We start from the raw sequence: 20002 nt of genomic DNA, 5'->3' as shown, positions 1-20002 counted from the left end.
GTCAACCGGGTCTCCCAGGGAGGGGGCAGCAGATGCGAAGGCAAAGGAGGACCGGCAGCAAAAAATCTGCCAAGCGGTCGGGTCTCATTTGGCCACTCGGGTGGACACAGGCAGGCCAGCGGCGCTTGTCTTGATGGAGGTGTGAATGTTTAATGGCGCCTTATTGGCATGAAATTCAAAAGTACTTAAGCCTACTGCCAGCCTTTTCAGCCCAGAGAAGGTGATGACAACAGCCCTTTGTTTAATCCAACAACTGACAAAAGATCATAAGGGTGGAAACTAAATATCCCCTATATGGATATAAAGACTTCCTCACTTTTGTTGTTATTCTTTCATTCACTGAAAAGTAGACAGAAGGAAAAATAGGAGAGAAGCTGAGCCATGTTCTATTTCAGAAAAAAGAAATAAAGCACTAACACGACTTAAAACTTCATGAAGGTTACAGACAAGGATGGAGTATCATTGAGGCTTTAATATGCTGACAAAATACCTTATGTGCTGTGCTGATACCAAACAAACAACATACCGAATTTCCCAAATGTCAAATGGCGTCTGAACGCGAGCTGCAGTACAAAAATCTTAAAAACAACTTATCACAGAAGAAATACAACTCTGACCAACATTTACCGATTTCTTGAATAAGTACTTCAGCCTGATATCCTGCACTGATGATCTTAGATCCCTACTCAGTGAGATTTAATGGTTTCCATTTGACAAACTGGTTGCTTTTTAGGACAATCCTGCATCGTATACCTTCAATATATGGATGGACAATTCATCTTTTACCGACATTTGCCAATTCCAAATTTGCTCAGCCCATTTACCAGGATAAAATGTTGCTGATTCATTCACATTTGTACGTGTCATAGCCTACCTTAGCCTGACTTTTAGATGGCGGTGGAGGGGATTGTGGTAGAGTTATAGGCAAAGAAGGCCACCAATGTCGAGATTGTGTTTCAACATTTCTAAATATGACACCACTGGATATGTTTAAGGAGAGCCAGGGACAATTTCAAGCCAATCTTGTGGCAACAAACAACAGTATTTTTTATGGGAAGTCAGAACATCTTGAGCCATATTTGTGGTGCCCAAACAGGTATTTTAAGCTTTTCTTTCACCCTGACCAACTGGTTTAAATGCCTTCACCTAACCAGAACATACGCACAGTGTTGACACTATTGAAAATGTAACCTAAAGATACTTCATGTTGCAACATAAAGAAATGAGAATTTTCATCCCATCCATATATTTCCATCCATTTTGCTGCATGCTTAATTGACTAGTGTGTGCAGTGGTTAGCTGGAGGGCAAAACCTTTTCAGGGTCAGACCACTGATCAGAGCCTGTCTAATCAGGTTCTGTAATTATCATGCTACGAACCGATCCATGAAGGCCAATTATAAGCTCACAACCAAAATAATTCATATAATAGTAATTGTAACAGTTATCATACTTAAGTTTTCATTATATGCACTTTCTGTATTTATTTGCATGTAGTACCACATTTGAAGTGTCTAGAGTCTTGTTTTATTGTGCAGTACAATTATTTATCTGAATCGTATTTCTTATGATTAAAATCAATCCTAATGATGGCTATGACAGTTGTAGTATCTTTTATATTCCTCTGTATTATGGCACCACCACTCACTGTTCAGTAAATTACCTTCTCTTACACTTACCTCTACTAAGTTTCTATCTTAAATTAAATCTTTCTCAGCCTCTGGGTTTATACTTTTTAATAACTTTCAGTTTGTAATAAAGTCATCACTGCAGATGAAAGCTAAAAAGAGAAAACTAAAAACAGCTCAAGCTCAGGCTGACAGTGCCTGAATTCATAGTTCACTCACAGTGTTTGTGTTTCCGTCATTAACAGAATATGTTGTTTGTGCCTTGGCTAGTACTGCGTTTCAAAACATTCAGTCTAGCTATGCAATCTGTAACTAATCTGTAGTTGATCTGGATTAAACTTTGGCCAAATCGAACACCTCCAAAGTTTTCTATGTCTGTAAATTTGAATCTATGAGTAATAGTTCTGCAGAGCCCTGCTGTTTGCCTTCTGTGCTTCCCGTCTGCCCTTACAGCCACAACAAGCGTCGCGTTAATTTCCTTGAAGAGGTCATCCAATCAATCCTCTCCTCAGGATATCCTTGAATTTACCTTCAAAGTGTTTGCTTGGTTGTTTTATCTACTGATTAATTATGAACCCTTTTTGTACACGCACATCCGTCTTTCAACCTCATTTGTGAGTTGCCAGAGAACAGGAAGTCTGCAGCAAACTGTAACTGCGTGAGAAAAGCGACTGCAGGCGTAAACAGATGTCAGATGTGTGTTACTGTATGTATGTGTGTCTATGGAGAGATCCAGAGATTAAATAAAGTGCACAGGCTGATAAAGTCAATGAAGCACATAGCACTGTTGACAACACACACACAACATGTATAAAAGCTAACAGACCTATAGCCAGGACTGAAGCAAAACAAACAGGGAGACCATGTTAATGATTACCAACTAACACCCTGCCTGGACACTGCACAGCTTGCTCCCCTGCACATACGCTTTGGCTCTGTGTGTGCCTTTAGTCATGAGGCCTTGGAGGGATCGATTACTGGCCGGTGCAGATTTGTGGCACAGCAGTCTTATAGCTGAACCCTAATGAGCAGGGGAAGAAGTGCAGCCATGCTGAGCGGTACATGCCATCATCTATGGAGAATATGTGTTGTCTTTCTCCAAAAAATCAGCCAAAAACACATCCTAGTGGTGCAGAGAACGTCCGCTATTGCAGCTAGTGCTGAAAACTGCACCCCTCCAAAAGCTCATCACCCTTTCAAATGTAAACCAGCAGATAATAGTTTTGGGCAAATAATTACCTGGAGAAAGAGAGTAAACACTTTGGAAAATCTACAAGGTGTTCGAGTTGTTTTGTTGAAAAACGTAGGCAGCTGCAAATCACTAATGACTGCGCTGGGTCTCCAGGTGCAGATAACTGCCCTCTGTGGACGTCACTGAGCTCTGAAGGTGCAGCACTTATCTGTGTTAAAACACCACTAACATCAAAAGACTGAGAGCACAAATGTACACTGTGTGAACATCCCATTTCCTGCTGGACAGAATATTCCCTCAGAAAAACGGAAAAAAACATTTATTCCGACTCCATGAAATTCTCACTTTATTTGGTATCTTGGGTATCTTGGAGAATTTGTGGTAGATACAGGAGTTGACAGCCAATTTGGAATGAAAAGAAGAATGGGCAGTTTTCTTTAGCAGTGAGAGAAATGTGTCCTTAGAGGTACATCAGTATGAAATTTAGAAATGAAAAAAAACGATCAACAAACAGAATTTACTGTTTTCTTGTCATGTCAAAGATGTCAGTGCTAACCAGCTAGCTTATAGCTTGTACCTCAAGAGGTCTGATAGTAATCAACACCAGCAATCCCCTGCTGGAGTCAGCTACTAAGACGGTCGTCGCAGGGTTAACTGAGCTTACTTGCACACTAGTGATATTTTATTTGTTTATTTGACAGGGAATCTAAAAAAAACATATTCATAGTATCCATAGTCCCTAATCTGCCTGCATTTGTTGGGAGGGTGAATTCAACAGGTGACCATTTCTTACATATTGCACCTTTGAAAAATCTCAGTAAAGAGCCCTACCCACAAACTTAATCACTACAAGTACAAAAAAAACAAACAAACAAAAGCAAGTCTGATAATGGCTGTGCTGTGTGATTGACACATGACGTACAAGAAATGTAAAGCAGAAAAACGAGAACATTGACAGCTCAAACGTCAAGATGAGGCCAAAAGCATTTTTGCCATCGATGGAGGAAGGAAAAGATCAAAGTGACAACAAGCCATTTTAAAATGCTGCAACAGCACTTAATGCTTTTGACTTCTAACAAAAAAATGAAGTGCCAACATTTCAAAAGAACCTGACAGGGGATAGGAACAGAAAAGCTAAAAAAGCTAATCTTTCCAACCAGGAGCCTGAGAGTGGTCGAGCTAGATGAAACAGGAAAGGAAAAATGGAAGCAGGATCAACAAGGTGAAGGTGGACTGAAAAGGGCGAAATGGCATTTAGAAGAAAAAAGGCGGTGAAATAAAAGGAGATGGGTGAACAAAAAGGACAATTTCCCAAATGTCAAGAGCATTTGAATGGCCACCTTTGGACACTGTAAATCACTGGTCTTATTCAACCACTGAGAGAGAGGATGTGAAGCTTTACAACAGAAAGAAGCTTTTGTTTCTCAGAGGTGTGGACCAATTTGCTCTTGACTACACATTTTATACACAAATCTTCTTTCACACAATTTGTATTACGTGTTTTGGTACATTTTGGAGAAATAAGCATTCGAAAAGGAGGTATAATTAAGTCCTGGGTATATATTAATATAAAATCGAGCACCTGCATCATGCATGAAAAACAAGGTGACTGCTAGACTTGTCTACAACAATTAATTCAGTGCTAAGAAAGGCACTATCTCTCCTTGGCAGTATATTCTGCACTGGCTATTGTCCATATTCAGGAGGTGTGATATGTCCAAAACCTCAAATCCAAATATAGGTTGTTTTTTTATCTAGATAACGAAATACATCACGATACAGCACACTGTCTGGACACTAACCAATGGCTGACCATCAGCCTGGTGTGTCAGGGCCCACTGACAACACATTACAGTGCTAATATCTTTTAAAAAATACAGTTTTTACAATATATGCTCATGGCAACTAAGTATTGGAATATGGAAAAAATGCATTTATGACAGTAAACTATGGCACAGCAACATTTTAGGTAAGGGAAAGACAGAAATTTTAATTCCAGGTCTGTGAAGGTTACGAACTCTAGTCTCTTGCATCAAAGCTATTCAGAACCACTTCCTCCACAGCCTTAATTAAAATGCTTGGATATAGAAAGGGCATAAGACCTCCTTTGTTGGCACTGGACATAAAATTGTTGAGAGCTGGACTTTTGCACTTTTGTCCAAAGCAACGCACAATAAGTGCATTTGAACTCAGTTGGCAGGTAAGAGCAGGGGTTACTGTGGGAGGTTTTCAAGCCTGAGGCAAAGATGAAAACTCTGCCCGCTGCTGTATAAAGACAGATTCCTTCTTATCGATCCGTTTCCACATGTAACACTGATGCTAAAAGCTGAAAAATTGTCAGCAGGCCCTCTGTCAGACGTGTTACTGTCTTCTTATGGTATTAGGTTGTGTAATTCTTAATTCTTGCCCCATTCGACTTGTATTGCTTTGACCCACCCAGAGAATCTGGTGCTAATTCTCTCTGAGACACAGACATGCACTTCCAAATGGAGGAAAGTAGCCGTAATTACAGCTGATGCTCTTGTTTAATCTCTCTCCCTCTCTCTTTCTCTCTGTCTGTCTGTCTCTCTCTCTCCTGCAGGCAGGAAGCTGCCACAAATCACTTACAGCTTTATCGAGGGGTAAGTGGCTGTTCAAATATGGAGCTCTTTTCAATACACACAGATGTTCTTTTAACCATCACCCAGCTCGCTCCCACACATGCATGCTGCAGACACTGTACGTAAACTCGGCCCCCTCCCACACACACACAAAGACACACAGTTACACACACAACACCTGCTGAGGTCAGAAACACTTTCCAAAGCCACTGATGTCACACAGATGTTCAGCTGCATCCTGAGGTTGCAATAGGAGCAGCGGAAGACCCCCAACTTCAGTGGGTTATAAAGATCCTTAAAGGACAATAACTGTGGTTTTGAATATTTCAGCTAGGATCTGCATGTAACCACTTACTGTTGACTATTGTGCAAAACATATCATCAGTATAGGTTGTTGTGTTTTTGTTTGATTTGCAACTTTCAGGCAGCTTTTCTTCTCATTCATACTTGTGCATAATTAAAACATATTATTTTTTTGGTATTGTTATGATCTCATCAAGGTTATATTAGGTTGTACTGCACATGTGAGGTTGTGAGCCTTCTTATTGGTGCTTTCAAGGAGGCATGACAGGAATTTAGAGTAAACGTTCAAAAAGCATTGGAATCTGTTATACCTGTATAAAACCAAGCTTATTGGCTAAATTCATAAATATATTGTTAATAAAACAGAGAAACAAGGCGATGTGGGCGCTATGAAAAGGACGGTGCAAATTTGGTGCTTTCTTAGAGGAAAGCATTGCTACATCTCAGATTTTGTAGAATATTTGAATGCACTAATGTCTAAAAACACTGCAGTGATAACATAGCCCTGACATACTGTCCTGTAGAAATGAATGTAACGGACTACGATCCGGCAAATTGATAGCGACCTTATAAAACTCAAAGTTGTTACCCAACAGTTAGGAAATTAAAGCTACACAAACCAATATTTTTTTGATCGACAGTGGTTCAAAGGACTACATGTAATGTGAGAAGGGTCTCTTGTAGTGAAGTTCTTTGCAGCTCTGCAGTTACCATTAACTCTGTGGTGTGTTTCAACATCTTAATCTCATTGGCAGACGGACAGAGTTAGCAGCTAGCTGGTGACGATACTGAAGCAATTAGCAGGAGCTGACGGAGACCAAACGAGGCTGAAAGGACTAGCAGGAAATGCATCCATCAGATGGGCTGAGCCCCTGATGAATGATAATGCTATTCTGTGTTTAATGGATGTTTTAACAGACGAATGGTTGCTTATGTAAATGTTGTGTTTACGGCTTGTTTTGTTTCTCCCAAATGACTAAAAAAATCCATTTGTGCTGCTTCAGTCTAAAAATTGGTCTGTTATGTAAAGTTTGCACAATCTTAATGTATATATATTAGACAGACGTGCACCATTGCCACAGAGTTGACCTTTATCTATCTGCTTCTAACTTCAATGTAAAAATAAGTCCTGCAGAGGAAGCAGAAACCCTCTATTAGCATGCTCAGTATCCTCTCTCTCCTGTCCTTCTCTCCTTACTCCAGTCACCAGGCACTGCTGCTCACAGAGGCCACATCCTATTCATCCCAGCAGTGTTAATTACGACAGTCTTATGGAGAGATAAGTGGCCCTTTTGACCTGAGAGTCCCCTTGACTCACACACACGAGGAAGGGAGTGGCAACGTGAGAGGAATTCACTGGGACTGATGAGTGAAGCCCTTTGCACTGAAAGACACATTGACGCAGCCACACAGTACAGTATGGAGAGAACTCATCATACACAAATGAAGCCACCGAGGAGCATCTTAATGCAGACAGGATCAGTGTTTCTTTTGGAGTGGCCCTGTCTGGGACGGGATCGAGGAGTCAGCGCTGCCTGTTAGAGCGCCCCGGGCCAAGTCTGTGTAGGGGACTCAGAGGGGGGATTAGTTGGGATTTAGAGAGCAGTAATTACCCTTGCCCGTGGAGGGTACGGTAATTAAATTACCTTAGCAACCCCGTTACTGCCCAGCCACACGGAGCCTCCAAGGTCAGCGAGAGTGAAATCTCCGAATATTCAAATTTGTTTAGTATTGTTATCAGAAAGCCTCGCCATGTGGGCAGTGTAGTTGTTACTATGACACATTTATAGAAACCTGAGATGGCATCACATGCATTATGTGTCATGTTTGATTCATAATTGTGATTTCTTTTTGTGTGTGCATGTGTTTTGGGTATGATCATCATCAAATGGATATAGGTTGTACGTGTGGTTAAAGTGTGTGATAGAGAGTTGAGCGCATGCTTGAAGAGAAGCTTTTTAGCTATATGCTAATTAAAAATGTCTGGTTTCTTTAGTGGATGAAGGTGACATGGAGTAAATTGGTGGTTAAGTGAGAATTGAGCTGAGGTTAAAGACCAGTGGATCTGGAGAGAGAGAAAAGAGAGACTGAGATGACGCGTGGGAGTAGCAGCAGCTCCCACACAGGAAGGAAAGTCACGATCCAGCACTCAACAGCACTCGCTCTTCAGCTCAAACTGACATATAAACACGCCAACAACTCCCCAGCAGAAATGTAATCCTACATTCACTGCACATGTAAAGTCTGAGTTCTCGAGTATGACGTGAAGAAAAAGCAATGTCCATAAAAAGTCCCATCAGGCTCTGCACGAAATTCATCTCGATACCACTAAAGCTTAAAATGAGTGGGTGCAACGGTTTATTTAAGTGACAGTCACCTGACATTAAGCTGCATCACTACTGAGTTCAATAGATCCATCAGCTGCAGCAGGAAGATAACATCCCAAACCTACAGGGTTTCATCTGGAGCATCCATGCAAACACAAATGCACACTGACATATACATGTGGATTCACAGAAGCACCTACAAGCACTCAACCAAATCAGATTATGCTCAAAGACAGACCTGCATTCTTGAGTTCCCCTCTCTTTAACTCCTTCCATTCTGTTTGAACCGTTCAAAATGTATGATGAAGGTAACTTTAACCTTTTCTGAATGACCACAATTTTTCTGTGAAAGTTTTGCAAAACAATGACTATACTCCGCTGCTTAGTAAGGCTCATTTTGATGCAATTTTAATGGGAATGGTCATTTGTGATTGTGAAATTATGATTTTTTTTTTTGTGGATTTTACCAAATAAGCATGTTCCCTTATGGATGGAGATTTTACAATATATAAATATGAGTGTCTTCATAAATTTAGTCAGAAATGGTTTTAATTGTTTTATTTTATATGGCAACGGCAGTGCTTGGAGATGCAGCAGCCAGTAGCTCCTCCAATTTATGTTTGAGTGTTTTTACTGCCATTTCTTTGGCTTCATTGCTGAAACATGCATGTAGCTATGGCATAAATACTGTTATTAAGATTGGAGAATAAAGTGGGTGTTGTGGACTGAACAACAGGCTCTGAGACCGATTCAGCCCACGGTGTCTTTTGACCATCAAACCTGACCAGCCTGACAGCTCAAAAGAAGAACAGAGTCAGAATAAGAGTCGTGCTAATCCAGCTTGGTATAAGGAAAAGGAAATGGACAAATGGGACTAAGGCTGGTAAAACAACTGGAAGTCAGAGAATGTTGTGGGCACAACATCCCAGGACGCAGGACTACAGTGGAACGAGGAGAGGTGGACTCTAAAATTGGCTTTCAGTGGATAAACAGTATGATTTTCTGTTAGTAGAGTGCAGATGTCCACTTTGTGTCATTGGGGGCAAACTGAAGGAGTTGATGATCAGATAAAATAGTTTTCCAAAAATTGTGAATCACCTCAACCATGAGATGTCTTTGCCGAAACGGTCATAAAAGCACACACAAAATAAAAGGTGGATGGGTCCAGGAATGTGCCAGATTAGCTGTGGACAGAACCACACACAGACACATACAAAACGCCCTCCAGGAGTGCATCTAGCGGAGATAATAATTTCATGTATTCATACTCATTATATTCATGTTTGTGGAAGGTCATCATTGTGGTGGCTTTCTATCTTCTCCATACAGCTGGTGTGGCTGCACTGAATATAGGGTCACCAGAAATAACTGGTCAGCCGTCAGCATTTTTCAACTCTCTCGCTATTTAGATTTCAGATGGGTGTTGGTCTAATACCTACACGGGGAAGCTATCTTCATGAGAAATGAATACTGACAAAGGTTATCTGGGTGGATGTGTAGTCTGTCTGTGTGCTGATGGAAGCAGTCTGGTCGTATCCGTGCCTTGCTGTGTACAACAGACAGTATAGTACATGGCAGCACAATCGCTCATTAGGCACAATTGACTCCTGCGCCTGTGTTTGGAGGAGGGAAACTGGCCAGATGTGTTTCTTGGGACTGCAGGGGATGATTGATGCCCTTATTGTACATCAAGTGTGAAAAATATCAGAGACCCAAGGCTTATCCTTTACTTTGTTTTTTGTCCTTTTTCATCATCTTTGCAACTTCCTGAGTTACAGGAGGGAAGCAAGGCGAGGAGGGGTTGGCAGCTCTCCAGAAGCAAGTCGATCGACAGACATGTATCACATAACAGTGCTATTACCATCCACTGCAGCCCACTGGAACACGTGGACAACATGAACAGCAGGTGCCAGATACCCTCTATAGCACCTGACGGGTGTGATGCTATCGACTTGGCAGAATTAGGCCGCCCAACACAGCAATAATTACAACAAGAGATCTTAATCTCGACTGTGTGAATGAAAGCAAAAAGGAAAAGTGTGTGTGTGTGGGGGGGGGCAATCTGTCAGGAAAATTTCTCAGTCACATAGGCTCCCTGAAGTCACATCCTCCTATATTCTCCACCCCCAGAAGTCACCTTGACAGTGCCCTTCACGGCCCTCCATCACTGCACTGCCTGCATGTGACAACACAGGTCTCACATTGTTTATTCAATTCAAAATCACTGCAAGGTGTTAAAGAAAATACACACGTCTGTGATTTGAATTAAAACACCTGATTCTTCCTTTCGTGAGGGAGCAAAAATACTAACTACTCACATGTTCCTAGTATCAAATGTTAACCTAATTTCCCCTGTTCAGATCCACACATGAAGTGAATTAGGACAGAAGAAAAACAAGAAGTAATCAGATAAAGAAGTAAAATCATGCTAAAATTCCAACACCTGATTGGCAGCAATTTCTAATCAAAATATTTTGCATAATTTGCAGTAAGTATTTTGCAAATTACACACACAGAAAAGCAATTCATATGTGAATAAAATGGCGGATGGTTTCAACAAATTTGTCACAAGAGAAGTGAGAAATGAGCCCTGTGCAGGGATAGCTCATGCCGGGAGAAAGCTGGGGAAAGAGGGTGGGTGTAACATCTTCATTTGGACAGTGCCATGGAGGGAGATGGACTCTAATACACTCTTTCTTCTCTGTTAGTAAGCTTCAAGTACACATTTATTCTCTGGCTAAACGACAAGCTCGAAGGTGGAGTAAGTTACAGAGAGCCAGGGACCGTGGGACTCTTAGTTTAACCTCGTCTGCACAGATGAACGCAGCTGAATTGCATTTGTTTTAGCAAAGAAAATTGGGGCCCTGCTCTGGACTACAGAAGGCAGAAGTACAGACACTGTCCTCTCACTCCATCTGAGCTGCATGCTTCTCACTTTCTCCCCCTCTCTCCGTGGACGGCGCACTGCCACTTTGGATATGTCACGGGCAATAAGGATGAAAAATTGGACTGCTCTTTGGGTGCCCAGTCGGCATGCCGGCTTCATCCTCTACCTTCACAAGCCTGGAGGAGGCTGAGCTCCACACTCACAAAACAAAATAGGATTTAACAAGGCCAGAATCACTCACAATGCCTCAGTAAATAGCCACTGAACCTTGCCTGAACCAGCGCTGGTGGAGGAATACAGACTTTAACCTAGAAGTGTAGAGTGAGAGGATGGAGTTTGACAGCACAGGGCCAATTGTGCAGGTTTAAATCCATGGGAAGATACAAATCAAACAAGGAAGTTATATGAAAAACTCATATGCTAATTCAGCATAAATAAAGCCTCTCCTTTACCACACTGGAAAATATTACTGTCTCAAGGTATCAGACAGATCATATTATGTAATCTACAAAATTCTGCCAGTTCAAATAACAATTCCAAGGGCGCTGTAATGAAAAACTAGCAAAATTAATTAGCATAGTTTTTGTTTTAGTGTGGCGAGTATTTTCTGATGATTTTTTTTTTTGTGGCAAATGAAATCCGTCTCTATGATTCTAAGTGATGTTTTTATCCATTTAATTTGAGCCATATCACACAATTTTAGTATATTTGAGATTTAGGAATACTTTGCCAGGTTGAAATACCCATCCACTATCATTTATCAGATATGCTGCCATAGAATACAGAAAACTACAAAATACACACATCTGAGAGGTCACAGCCAGTTCACCACTGACAAATCATCAATGACAAGAGTTGCCAATTAATTTTCTGTTTATAGAATAATCAGTAATTCACTTGTATTATTTCTTTTGGATCATTTCTGCTCACTGAATATCAATTAGTGATGAGCAGTCAGATAATCACACACATTTAATGTGATAGGACAAGCGTAATAGATGTAATTTAAGACAGATATGGTGGCTTTTCATGGCCTTATAGATAGTATAGCATTGAAAGATGACAGGGAATGGAATGAGAGAGGCGGGATGACATGCAGCAAAGGGCCACAGGTCGGATTCGAACCATGAGCCGCTGCAGTGACGACAAAACCTCTGTATATGGGACACATGCTCTGCAAACTGAGCCACTGGGGTGCCTCGCAACCATACAAGGAAAAGGCATTATTTTCCCTGGTTATTATCCGTAAGTTACAGCAGAACTACTTATATTACTTTCCAATGCAAAAGAATAAGTACCCCGCTGATGGAGGCAAAGAAGGTGAAAAGGGAGAGAGACAGAAACTGAGGTATAACGAGATTATTCACTCGATGGAGAGCGCCGGTGTTACGTTAAAGTTTCTTCCCCCGCTTGTGTGTGTGTGTCTCCCCATTAAGGCAGGGTACAAAGAAGACCACTGGATCCAAACTATGTTCTCTTCAGTCACTTCAGCACATTTCCATTTTCACATGTGGGAATGTGTTGATATGAAACAACAAAGTCTCTCTGTTCTCAGCATTCAGCATGAGAAACAGTTTCCAACAGATTCCCGGACGACACATGATTCATCTTGTTTTTCTTTCTGTCCTGATAACACAGCTTGTACAATGACAGGCGGATGAAGAGTACAGTCAGCATGTGAGCCTATTCCCCTCTGATATAGGATAAAATCAATAACACATTATTCAACCCAAATGCATTGGACCCATAAGCAATCCATCGTCAGGGCGTGAAGGCTGCACTATCTGCATAAATGACACACACTAATTCTAAACTGTGGGTGCATCCACAAATTGGTCCTCTGAGCAGTGGCGGTGTCCTCTAGGGCCAAAGCAGACCTGCTAATTTTCTATTCATATATTCACAGCGTCAGCCTCTTTGTGAGTTTACAGTACACTTTGGGTTTTGGGCTGAGAATGTTCCAGTTAAATAAGCTTTAATCGAACAGGAAAAATATGCTGCGATGCAGTTTCAGTAAATAACTTTTTCCAAACACACACTGATGCATCTATGTCTAAGGTTGGATAGAAAAGGTTATGACACATCATCGTCTATACTCGTGAAAACCATCTGAAGAATAGATAAATATAATGTAACATTGAATGCGTCCACAAAGTGATGATTTTTCTTGCTTCGTGTAGGAGAAGAATGATATTCAGCAGGGGAAAATACATTCTGTGTCCCATTGAATTGATGCCTTCTTAAATGAATTCTCAATAAACAATAAAACATGAACATAATACACACCATCAAAGCACATTACACAACAATAAAATTGCTTTATATGAATCTGAAATTACCTCCGGAGGGGAACTGGTGTCTTACATACATCAAGCAATGGTGGAAAACAACACAGGAAGGAAGATAACAAATAAAGTAGAAAAATGGGACCCTAAAACCCAAACTGTAATATAAAAAGGATGGATTGAAGCACTTAGGGGTGGAAAAAGGTATCAAACATGAAGTCGTTTAACAGCAGGTTGCGCGACACTAGAGACACATGACATTTCAGTACAAATAGATTTTCGGAGCGATGTGTTAAGATTAGTAAAAAGGGACAGAAACTAACCTTTAACTCAACTGCTGCAGTGTCTCTTTAAATGCTTCCTCTGCACTCTCCAGCTGGCACTCAGATCTAGAGGAGGTGAAAAAGAAAAGACAGACAAATGATTGAAATGATGAAAAAGTAGACTATCTTATGCTAGTTCTCATAGCTGAGATTCTTCCAGGGGTTCCTCAGAGAATGTAAAATGAAAAAAAAAATCATATTGGTTCAAGCGTTGTTACTCTAAATCAATGCAAGCCTCCTAAAAAGAACACACTCCAGGTACGCGAGACAAAGACAACACACGTGCTTTGTATTTTGAAATCTAATCAGAGTACATAATGGGCTCAAACAACTGCATCAGGAAGAAAGGCACTTCTCATGGTCCTGTTGATTGTTACATCAGCTAAGTAATCAGCGCATGTCAGTGGTGGGGTGTCAGATATCCATTATCAATGGACTGTTTTCACAGACAATTGGCCATGTTGAGGGAAAGGCCAGTGGAGACCAGCCATGTGTTGGAAAAGCAGCGGAGAGAGCAGCTGGGGATCTCCTCCCAGCAGATGCTGCCTGCTGTGGAGGTGTGGGAAGATTTCCAGTACAGCCCTGGTGGAGATGATGGAGGTCTGGGTGCTGTCTACACTCGCTACTCCTGTCCTACATTTCTTTGAAAAGGTTTTTAATGTACCGTAAAGTCTTTTAAACTGTGTAAAGCTTTAGTGCTGGAATGAATAGCCAATTAACTGATAAGCTGACTGACAGCTTCTCAAATGTGTGCGCATTGTCTCTTTTATTGCAATGAAAAGCAAATATCTTTGGGGGTTGTAAACAACAAATGATGCCAACCTCTTCTTGATGTCTTAGCCTGTGTACGATTAAACACATTTACATATCAGGGACCATTATTCTCAAAACTACCAGTCGACAGTGCATTGTTGTCGACTAATAATTCATCTGAGATTTTAGCACAGTGCAGTAATAACTGACAACATGTAGGAGCACTGTACAGACCTCTTGAGATGAATTTACAACAGAAGGTGGACATAACTAAAGTTGTTGAACATGCTTTGGTTCAAACAATCATTCTCTATGTTATGCCAAGTTAAATAAAAATCATTAGAGCTATTCAGGGGAAGGAAAGTCTCTTACAATGTGTGCAAGAAAGAACAGTATCCCCAGCTCAGACAGACTTGGTGCATTTTTTAAAAAAGCTTCTTCAAGCAAATCAAGAACTTTGCGAGATCACTGCACCAGGTGGTCAAGTGCAGATTAGTCAACCATTCACTGGTTGTACTTAGGACATTTTTGGCCAGAATTAACCATTAAAATTGAGTGAAAAAAGAGAGATAAACCATCAACGATTATCTAAATTACTTTATGTATTGGTCATGAAAGCCCTACTAGGCAAGGCATGGATGGCTTTGTTAGATCATGTGTTTAAGAGAATCCATCTTGCAGAAAGGCACTAAGGGCTTCTCTTAATGGAAAGCATGTTTGCGCTCTTTTCCCGACTGGCTTCAACAAAAGTTTACCAAGTTCATCCTTCTTGGGATCATGAAAGTGTTTCATACTTTATCACATAAGATTTCTTGTGTCTTCAGAGTAATTATGACTCATCTCCTGTCGACTTGACGGTTAGTTTTCAAGATAGCTAGACATGAACGCAAATGTCAGAAAATATGAGAATAGCCACGACAAACTCAAACAGAAATGTGTCCGTTGGTTTATGAAGTTTTTATGAAGTGGTTAAGTTGTAAAGAGTAATCTGCCAGCACAGGCGGACATGAGACTCTGCACTGTAGTTGTGTGAATGTGGTATGACTACTGATGACTGCCATTCATTCCCTCCCCCTCATACTGTGAAAAGTGTATTTACCGGCCAACTGATGCACAGATTAAAAGCCATTACCTCTACTTGGCAGGAATACAAAGTCAAATATTCTCAGACAGCGTGTTCATTCACATTTCAATGCACCTGTCAAGCTTTATCAGAACACAGAAATAGAGTGGAAAGTGAAAGGGCAAATAAATTCCATTTACGTCGCACAAGACACATTCAAACACACTTGAATGTTGTATATTACCGTGATTTTTTTTTTCTTACAGGTCCTACACAATCACATTGGAATATTGGTTCAAAATTACACCCATTATTATGAGACATGAAGCAGTTCATAATGGATTAGGGTACATTTATGTGTCACTCAGTGGCAATCCAGTTGGATTCAGTAGCATTTATTATGGTAAACTGTCAGCTAAGTGCAGATTTTTTTAACTTAGAATTTAAGCATAAGAATAAGAAGAATTTGTAATGTGTTACCAACCCTAAGAACATTTTGTGCTCACTTTTGTATGTGATGACAAGTGGCAGCCCTTTTCATTTTCCCTAACAACATCATAAATTAGTCGTATATCGGGTCCCACTGGAGACTGATGGGCTCCTCTCAACACGTTCACACACTTTCCAGCTGCTCTCACATGTAAATCACAAACAGAGAGTGCAGGCTGGTGATAGCAAGTCGCTTTGCAATCTTGAGCATGAATCAATGACACATCATCATTTCAAATGCGCTGCTAAATATGCATGCATAACAAATAGCATGATCAGAACACAATGAGCATGTCATTGTGATATTAGTCGCTCAGATCTCAGTATTTGCCTCTGTGGCTTTCAGCAGCCATCTGCATGGGTTCTTTTGTGAGGCTTCATAGAACACTGTGTTTCCTGCTGTGTTTTCACATTTTCTTCTCGAATCCTTCTGCTCGTCAGTTTTGACCAATCTTTGCCGGACTCTTAAAGAAAATTCTGCTTCCAAATATCGCTCTGTTTGGAGGTACTGTCATCCCATTTATCTCTCTCTTATATCTCCCTAGATCTGTAAGCTAGCTCTCATGTCAGTTATCTGGACATAAAAATGACATGCATCTTACTTAGAAGGTAGTTTCTGTCATTTATAGTCTTAAATCACAGACTATTTGAATAGATTCTTCACTAACTCCCAACATGTCAAATAGAGCAGTCTAGTCAGTGATGGTAAGTTTGACACGGTTCCTTCCGTGACAAGACTGAATGTAGTCAATTTCCACCAAGAGTATGATCTATTTCTAACCATAACCGAGTCATTGGTTTGTCTATGGACAACCTGATCACTCAGCCTTTATTTTGAAAGTCTAAACTTACAAACAAAATATAAGTGTTAGCTGCTTTAAATGAAAAGTTTGTGAGAACATCTTTGACTCTTGGGCAAATACCAATTCCTGTGAAGAATATGAACCCAAACCAGATGTAGGCACATTTCCAAGGCTGCAATCATGCAACCACAACCAATTCCCCTACTGACATTAATAGCAGAAATGACATTTATGCCTCTCACTGCATCCTAGATATGGCAAATGTAACATGCAACCCAATCTCCATGCTCAACAACCTGTGCAGTAGCTTATGTAATGACATGATGAGAAGGCAAGGACACAATCTTTAGATCAGTGTGTAGACTGAGAACCAGTTGGGGGGGGAGACACTCGACAGGAAAGATATTACCACAGTAATCTACACTGAGAGGGTGAGCTGAGGAGCAAGCTGACCTTGAAGTGTTTAACCTGCCAATCAAAACAGTGTTTCTCCTCTCTGACAGGCAGCGAGGCAGAAAGCAGAGCCCCAGATATGTCAGCCAGGTCTAGATGTATAAATGATGTGGAGACATGAAAATAATACGTGCACAAATTTCCACACTGAACCCTAGTGATATCACCACCAGAATGTGCTTTGTATTAAATGTGTCCTCATGCATGCTTTACACCAGACGCACACCAGCCTGTAGTGTGGCTGTAAAATGCAAAATCTCATGAGGAGGCAGACGCTGTATTGGCTAACAACATTGAGGCTGTATTTATATTGTCTACCCTGCATGAAAATACACCCAAATTTTATTCAGATGGGGCAAGACTGTCAATGTAACAGAGATGTCACAGATGCTGCGTGTGTGTGCTTTAAGTTTTATAAACTGCTGCACAGTGTTTGGACATCTGATGAACTTTTAAATAAATTCATATGTAACTCAAACATGGGTTTGTCCATGAATCTTATGACAAACTGATATCATGACCTAGGGCACAGATACCTGACCCAAACCCCTTGGATCCAACTGGGTCCCAACAGGCTGGGCCAGATATAGACAAAAATGTAGAAATTATGTTTGGGATCAGGTTGGATTCGGGTCACATCTTAGATATAAAACAAATTTTAATAAGCTTAACTGAGTCGTGCTTGACATAAAAACACAGCACAAATTTTTTGTGGAAAAAACCCCAGAGCTTGAGTTTGAATCGGTTACTTTTCTCTTGGAATCAGTCAAGTTCAGACAGAAAAATTCCCTCTATTATGAGCGTTAACTGAAGCTAAGAAACACGTCCCCTTCCTCCTTCAATTTGGTCCGAAATCCATTTCGCCAAAAATATATAATTAAAGCATGTTTTGTTTAATCATGTATTTCTGTGCCATTTGGGCAGAAGAGGATGTGTTAAAATACAGAGGAAATTAGGTAATTTTACTCATGATTAGAAGCCTTAATAACCTGCGGCGTTAGAATGCAACACTGCAGACTTAGTGTTAATACCCAGCTGTGCATGGCCACTGTCATCAAAACAGAACCTACTAACATCTACAAATCAATATAATACACCGTTGCAACAAAGCAAAAAGGGAACTCTTCCCTCTTTAAAAGCTCCACAAAACAATGGAGCAGTATCTTTAATAAACCCGCAGAGGGAAAACATTTTGGCGAGACAGAAAACCTTGGAACTTGAACATCATTGAGAACAAATACATAAAAATTGTATTTACACTAGAAAACCTTTTTGTGAATGATTGGGTAGGGTAATGCTGGATATGCGCTTTTAAACCATGTGTCTCCTACTACAAAATGAATGCCACTGAAGCATAGCAACTGTTTCCTCAGCATGCCACATAACAACCATGCTCCACTGTGCAGGAAATCTACATAAGGTGCGTCACTATGCACATAGGTCTCCACGAGGCGCACCATCTGGTCCTAAGAAGACACTTCTACTGGTCGCTACCCTGAAGCTATCGACGAAAGAGTAAATATCACTGCCAGTGTACAGTATGTCTCTCTGTGAAAATGCTATTTTGTTGAATCCTTTCACTTCAACTTAAATTAAGATTTTAGCAATAACTCGTAAAATGTGCTAACCTTGAACTCACGATCATAAAAAGAGAAACACTAGACTTAACACTAGTCCCGCTTATTTCTTGATATCTTCCTGTCTGTTCACCATACGTGGTCTCCAGATGCCTTGCTCTGTTGCCCATAACAGGGTTTTATCCTGTACGACACTTGGCTGAGTGACAGTGACTATAAATGTCACAAGGTGCAGAGATTGACACCAGCCAGGGGAACACGTATTAAACAAAATAACATGACTCCCAGTAAAGCTGTAACTTGAGACTAAGGCTTGTGTTTTGTCATTTTTACAGTTCTATTTTTGCAAGAAAAACTCGCTCATAATTCCCATGTGGCTCCATCCCTCTATCTGCCATAACAACACCCCGCCCGCCGTTCTTCACACCTCAGAGTTTGAATCAGGTCTTGGGTGGAGATATGCTGCACCTTGGTAAAATGCAGACTCTAGCAGCTGTGCTATTGGTGGATGAGTTATTCTGTTGTGACACAAATGCAAACCACTCATTCTGCTTATGATGGCTGCTCACTGGGAGAGTAATTATGAACCCCAGAGATCACTTTGAATGGAAAACGCCCCTCATGGGGAGGCAGTCATGTCAAATTACATCAGTCAGGGGTTAGTTTTTACTAAAAGGGTTAGTAAAAGATATGCAAACTTTCTATTTGTGGGTTTTAATTGTGGTCCTCATTTGCTTTGTTCTTTTCTTTTGCACTTTCATTTGCGCCTCCCACAGTTTTTGTGATGAATCTTTGCAGGTCGTCCCTCATCTCCAGTGACGTCACACAGATTTGTGTGCACACATGCTGAGCTGCAAAGCGACTACATCCCATCGCCTTTAAAGACATGAAAACAGGGATCACAATATCTCCACCGTGGGCCTTTATCCCTGTGGCAGCGTGCTGTCCTGCACAGACACTGCCCTCTGAGCAAACAAGATTACATTGATGAACACAGGCAGGCTTGTTTACTCCCTGTGTCAAGGTACTTTGGGGGTGACTCACTGACAGCGAGGAAGAGAAACTTTGGAGATGAGATGCCGCTCTCAGGTATCTGAGGCGATCAATTGAAAATGCTGATTTTAGAGTTTTCTTAAACCAGGTACTCAAATAACTCCAGCTTTTCAGGTCGCTTTAGGGCAACAATTAAACCTTCTTATGAACTGTCCATTCTTGTTTTGTCTCATTTGTCATCTTAGTTTGTTTATTAGTTGTCTATATTGACCTGCCACAATTCTCTACATGCAAGCCAAAGAACACTCTATATCTCTTCAGCCAACC

At 40.8% G+C, this 20002-nt stretch overlaps 1 protein-coding gene across 7 annotated transcripts in view; it reads right to left on the bottom strand.

Moving 5' to 3' along the window:
* The window catches only part of syt1a (synaptotagmin Ia), a 173140-nt gene that overhangs the window by 85694 nt on the left and 67444 nt on the right, over positions 1-20002 (bottom strand). For all 7 annotated transcript variants that reach the window (XM_037121618.1, XM_037121624.1, XM_037121620.1 and 4 more), the window contains one exon: positions 13545-13610. The gene's annotated coding sequence lies outside the window, so the exon portion shown is untranslated. The remainder of the gene's footprint in view (positions 1-13544; positions 13611-20002) is intronic.

This window comes from Acanthopagrus latus, chromosome 14 (assembly GCF_904848185.1).
Source record: "Acanthopagrus latus isolate v.2019 chromosome 14, fAcaLat1.1, whole genome shotgun sequence".
In the NCBI taxonomy this organism is placed as follows: Eukaryota; Metazoa; Chordata; class Actinopteri; order Spariformes; family Sparidae; genus Acanthopagrus; species Acanthopagrus latus.
Note: the sequence above shows the minus strand (reverse complement) of the source record. Positions and strands in the feature narration are given on the sequence as shown.